Genomic DNA, 6,475 nt, shown 5'->3' on the forward strand with positions numbered 1-6,475 from the left:
AGTCCCACAAGGATAAATAAAGTATAAAATCATTAATTTAGAATGAGTATAAGTTCCAGGAATGGTGGGAGAGGCTAGAAGCAGACGGATGTGGATCGTTGGGGGGTAGGGGGTGAGGAATTAATCATTAGGTTGTACATTTTGATGAGGGGGTGAGGGAAATGGAAAGAATTTGTTCGAATTTGTATTTGACTTTTGTAAATAAACCAGTGGGGGTTGGGGGGAAATGCTGAACATAGAAATTCCATATGATTCAGTTATTCCACTGCTTGGAATATACCCTGAGGAAATAAGAACCGAAACACAAACAGAGACTAGTATACTAATGTTCATAGCAGCGTTATTCACCATAGCAAAATCACGGAAATAGCCCAAATGTCCAACCACAATGGAATGGGTTGAGAAATTATGGTAGATTCACAGGATGAAATACTACACAGCACGCAGGAGAAATTATTTTGAAAATCACTACCTAACTTGGCAGGGACTGGAGAGTTTTATGCTAAGTGAACTCAACCCTATAAGGACAGATACTGCATAAGACCATTATTGTAGAAATAGAAAGATAACTAGTAAAATGTGTATGCAGATCCAAGGGAGGGAGGGGAGTAATTATGTTGCTGCTGTTATTTTTGTCACGTCCTTTCGAGTCACATGCAAATCATAGAGACCTTAAGTACAACAGCACTAAACCCTGCTCTACCCTGTGCCAATCTTCTCGTCACTGACACACCCATTCCCATTACAACAGTCACGGAATCAATCCATTTCATTAAGGGTTTTTCTCTGCTGCGCTGTCCATCTGCCACGGGCTGCTCCAGTCGGGAGGGGCTTATAAGCCTGAGGTCTAGGGTCTCGAAGAGGGAACACGAAGGTGGGTAGAAGTTCGGCGAAGGGACGATGAAAGAACACGAGACAAACAGTCAAGTGATCTTGATGATTTTAATTCTGAGTCACTCTAATTCCCCTTCTTCTTTCTTACCTTGCTTATTACATTTAACATGATACATTTATATTCCATTTTTACAATTAGAGGCTTAATCAACAGCCAGAAAAACAACAAGAGTAAGAATAAATTTTACATTATTTTCTTACACACAGCTATTTTTTATGGTCATGGTTCCTTGGAGAGCATGAAAGGCTATTCTTCATGATCATGGTTCCTTGGTAATTGGAGAGCCTGTTAGACACTGGCTTTTCGCTTAAACATTTTCTTTTTAAACCTGTTCCTTAACTGGTTTGGTAGCAAAGTTACAAAGTAAAAAAGTTACATTTTAAATTTAAGCTGATACATTTTACGTTTTTAGCTGAATTTACAATATTATTTATTTCCATTCAAAAGATAACACTCTTACACTTTCCAGGGGTGATTACTATCTCAATAAGGGGTTTTAGTTTATAAAAAACATGTTTTTGGGTCATTATATCGCCTAAATTCATCATTCTAATCTCATGTTTCATGAATTATTTTACCTCTTATACCTTTCATAACATCTTCCCTCTGGTCACTTTCAAATCTTTTAAAAAACATATCCCCAAAACCATCACGGTTTTTTGCATTAAATTCATCATATTTTCCAGTATATGGAAGAGGTTTATCTGTAGGCTCTGGAATTCTGTAAGGGCCTCTCCCAATAGGGGGCTGCCACAAACAACCATTACCTAACAGATAAACAATTCTCCCATCTGGTATTCTCACGGTGGGGGGCAAGGGTTTGGGTTTTTCCTTTGAAGGAGTTCTTATAAGCCCTAGAAATCTAGGAGTCTCTGGAGTGGTCATCTCTAGGATTTCCACCATTAATTCTTTTTGTTATAATGCATCCATGAATTCCCTCAAAATCATATTGTTCTTGAGAAGTCTTAACAATGCTAAAAGAACCGGAGGTAATGTTTGCGTATCAAAGTCGTCACCTCCATTTAGTTCTTTCTGGGAACATCTAACAAACTTTTAGTAGGAACACTTTGTGTAAAAAACACAGCCCTTTTTTCCCTGTCCCACATAGAAAACACAAAGAGACAATAGAAGAGAAATTACAGAAAGGCCAGGAGCAATCATGGAGAAAGCACACGTTCCGAGAGGCTGACTTCCTTGAAGTTTTCGCCTCAATCGGGTGATTTTGTCACGCAGACTCCCTTGGAGTTGATGTGGCATCCATCCACCCTCCCAAGCATGACATCCCCTCCAAGGACTGATCCGTCCTTACAACATGTCCAAAGTATATCAGACGAAGCTTCAGAATCCTTGCCTCCAAGGAGCAGCCTGGTCACACCTTCTCTGGGATGGACCTTTTTTTTTTCTCCTAGCAAACTATGGAATATTCCAGCACCATAGCTCATAGGGTGGCAAAATTTGATGAGTAGAAGGAGGGGTATGTAAAGGAAATGGGAAAGATCCAATGTCAAAAACAATGTATACAAACTTTGCACGTAAACCAGTATAAAATAAAAATCTTATTAAAAAAAAAAAAGAGTCAGAGGAGGACAGTAAATTCTTAGCTCAATCACTAAAGTATCCAGGGTCCTATTGTAGCAACTCTACTGGATGTTGGCAAAGTCTCAGCAACCTCATTTCATTTTTCTCTATTCATCTTTTCTGCTTGGGACTTAGCACCTATGAATAAAAATGTGGTGGCAGTGTTGTTCTCATCTAACTGAACCAGAAAAATTCTGCAGATCAACTTGCATGATGACACCCAGCCAAAGAAGCCTATCACAGATGTATATGTGTGATATAAAGTCACTGGGTCTGGTCCTCTTCATTGCACTGTGGTTATTTTGGGTCAAGACTCCATCACCTTAAGCCTGAGTAGCCTTCCTCAGAAGATGCATCACCTCCTGCTCCTGTTGGCCTTTCACCTTCTTCCTGGATTTTCAGCAGGTGACTAACCTTCTGCATCCTAGGAACCTGAGCCTGTTTCCCTGAATCACTTGTACTCCTGGCCCTTCTGCCTAGTGCTAGGAAGGAATTCCTTCCATGTAATCCAGAAACTTTATAAATACCAGCTTTCATATCAAACACAGACTAAGCAGTCTCATATTGGATAGAAGAATGACTAGACACCCTGGATACTCTAGTAGGTGTTAGACTATGGTGGATTTTTGTCAAATTTCCCCAGTGTAGGTGAAATCACAAAAAGACTGCCACCACTTAAAGGCTTACTCTGTGGTAGATTGCCGTAGCTTCTCTTGATTCTTACAGATGATTCTTACAAAATCATTTGACATAAGATATGAAGGTAAGTAACTAAAATCCCATTTTGCATGCCAGGAAGCAAAACAACTCATTGCTAATAAGTCAGAACCAATTCATAATTTACTCTCCACCAGGTCTTCAGAGCCTAAATTGCACAGGAGGAGTTTTCCCAACTTTCTTCTTTGGATCAGCTGGTGCATTCAAATTGAGGGTATCTGGGTTGACAGGCCAACTGTTGTGCTAATATTCTTGTGTGAGAAGACTTTGTCCTGACAGCAGTTCACTGCAGGGGAAGATGAGGGGCAGATGTTACAAGGACTTCTATTTCCATATTTGTTCCTCAGTGGAGCTCCAGAAGCTGTCTACAACAGAGGCCCCAGGGGTCTCATCAGAGGAACCATTAGTGAGCAGGATGAGGTGGTGAAAAGAAGGCCAACGTGTAGCTTATGAAGGCGGAGGCTGGAGCAAGTGGGAAAGATCAGAGAGGTACCAGACTGGAGGTTTTAGGCAGATAGTGGAGGTTGACAGCAGGTATGGATCATTTCATCTCATATGAACTGAGGGTTAACGGGAATCTCACAACTGCTTACCATCAATGTTCTTCTGGAGAAGCCAAAAGCTCAAGCTCAAGGGCCATCCTTGCAGCATTTCTCCTCAGCACCAGCCCTACCCTGACTCAGGAATTATAACAATGCCTTTCAGTTGTGCATGGTGAACCTGAAGAAAAAGATGGCTTCCTTTAAGGTGAGATTTAAAAATAACCTGGCCTGGCTCTGAGGACAAGGATGTTTCAGGAATCTCTGGGATCGGAAGACTCTTGCTAGCAATAGAGTGATGCCTTCCTTTGCTTTACTTGAATAACAGGACTGGAATAGCCAATCTGGAGAATCACTCAGGCCTGTAGGAACTGACCTGGGATGAATCAGAAAAGCAAGGATTCTTCTCCATGATTGCTTGGGGTTCTTCCAATTTGAAGACAAGCTCTGTCTGCTCCATCCATATGTCTAGTATGAGATGTGCAGAACAAGCACTATCACATTTTAGGAGGGCTCATTGAGACTTCAAGGGAAGGGCAAGCTATCAAGCCCATAAAGATTGCTTTTGGGAGAGTTCAGAAAAACTTGTCCAAACAACTATAGAGCAAAGATGATCCTATCTTCAATCATCAGGTAGGATGCCCACACCTCCCATCTTCCATCTTTTTTTTTTCCCCCAGAAGACATCATTGGAGGTCATGAAGCATGGCCTCATTCACATCCATACATGGCGTTTGTGGTGTTATTTCATGATGGCGAGTGGAAAAGGTGTGGTGGTTTCCTTGTGGAAAAAGATATTGTCCTGACAGCAGCTCACTGCCCAGGAAGGTAAGGAGTGGAACCTCCAAGAACTCTTCACATTCCTGCCATTCAGGGGAGCTCCTTCATCTAGGTGTAACTCAGGCCCAAGAATTCTCATCATCAGAACCATTTGAGAGTGGACTGAGGTGGTGAAAAGTGAGTCAACACATACCCATGAGGTCAGAGAATGAGGCAAGTAGAAGAGGTTAAGGAAGGACCACACTGGCTATTTCAGGCAGACAGTGGAGGTTGAGAGCAGGGATTGTCAAGTTATTTCATATGACCTGAGGGCAAGAGAGAATTCCACAACCACCTGCAATGCTGCTGAGAAACCAAGGGTTCAGCAGCCCCTCCCTCCAGCATTTCCCTCAGCAGCCTCCCTCCCTTCCCCAGATGTCACCTGCTTTAGGGCTCCAGTTGTGAGAACCTCTTCTTTTCTCTCTGTACAGCCCCATGGATGTTTTCTTGGGGGCCCATGATATTGGGTTACAAGAAAAGACACAGCAGAATATTCCTGTGAAAAAAGCCATCCCCCCACCCTAACTTTAACAATAGGTCTCTTGGAAATGATATCATGATACTACAGGTGAGGCTCACTCCCTGTTGCTCCTGCTCCCTTGGGTTCAAGAACTTTTTCCTTCCACCATGACCCCTGGCTTCCTTATCCTGGCTGCTTCAGTCATCAAGGACTCTGGGAGGAGAAGGGATCAAATCCAGCCCATCAGGCCCTGCAGGGCAGCAGGCTCTCAATGATTTTGTTGTTTCTTTCATCAGCTGAAGAAAAAGGCCCAACTGACTGCAGCTGTGGGCCTAATCCCACTGCCTGGAGAGAGTGACCATGTGAGGCCTGGGCAGGTGTGCAGTGTGGCTGGCTGGGGCTGGACCTCTGAAAATAAAAAAACAAGCAAGCTTCATGAGGTGGATCTTATCATTCAGGAGGACTTCCAGTGTGAGCACCGTGAGTTGGATTATGACAGGACCACTCAGTTGTGTGTGGGAGACCCTCAGAAAAAGATGTGTTCCTTTAAGGTGAGATGTAGCGTTAGCTTGGCCTTGCTCTGGAAAGCAGGATGTTTCAGGAAGATCTAGGATGTAAAGATCCTTGCTAGCAATAGTGGGAATGCCTTCACCCAGTTTTCTGAGATAACAAGAGTAGACAACTACCTACTCACTCAGGCCTCTGTTAGCTTCCCAGGGGTAAGTCAGAAATGCATTCCTCCAGAAAGATGAATGTGTAACTCCTTATTCCATCCCAAAGGGATAGGTGGCCTAGTGGTAAGAAAAGCCATTTTAATCCCAAAGGTGCTCCTCAGGAGAAAGATGGGCAATCTTCTCCTGTGAAATTAATCATCTCTAAAATCTCACTGGAAGATCATTTATAGGTCAGTTTGTTACTAACCACAAGGGTTTCTTTCCATAGCCAATCGTTAATAAGACAAAGGTATTGCAAGATCCATAAGCACATTATTAAGCAGATCTGGGAGATATCAAGTAATCTCCAAGGCTGCCTCTCCATCTGGGAGTAGTCTTCAGGTTTTATAGCAGGGTGAAACTCTAGCTCATTTAACAATGTACTTCTTTTAGTAAAAAAAAGTAATTTCTACATCTGAAAAGGACAGTTCCAGTTTAAGTATCAGTAATTCAGGAAGACTGCAGTTATCTTTCTGGTAAAGACACAGAGTAAGATACAATTTACGTATGACTGGAGAACCAGCTTCACCAGGAGCTGGGATAGATGTGTGTTCTCTACTTGTAAACAGACAAATCAAACTACTGTACATGACTAAAGACAGGTAACAGAGAATTCAGAGCCTAAGCAGCTAGTTTTGCAGACTGAAGAAAAATAACTATAGTTTTATTATTGATACCTATATAGAGAACTCTGAACTTATTAATACCACCCTATCAAGTTCAGATTTGACAGCAAAACAACGATAACATATCA

General features: G+C 42.2%; 2 pseudogenes; one reads left to right on the forward strand and one right to left on the reverse strand.

The window, feature by feature from the left end:
• Positions 1-1,422, reverse strand: part of LOC102851829 — a 4,891-nt pseudogene extending 3,469 nt beyond the window's left edge.
• A 1,401-nt stretch (positions 1,423-2,823) lies between these two features.
• LOC102852233 lies at positions 2,824-5,559 on the forward strand (annotated as a pseudogene).
• Positions 5,560-6,475: the final 916 nt, after the last annotated feature.

Source organism: Elephantulus edwardii, unplaced genomic scaffold, assembly GCF_000299155.1.
Source record: "Elephantulus edwardii isolate Elephantulus edwardi_28Jun2011 unplaced genomic scaffold, EleEdw1.0 scaffold00525, whole genome shotgun sequence".
NCBI lineage: Eukaryota > Metazoa > Chordata > Mammalia > Macroscelidea > Macroscelididae > Elephantulus > Elephantulus edwardii.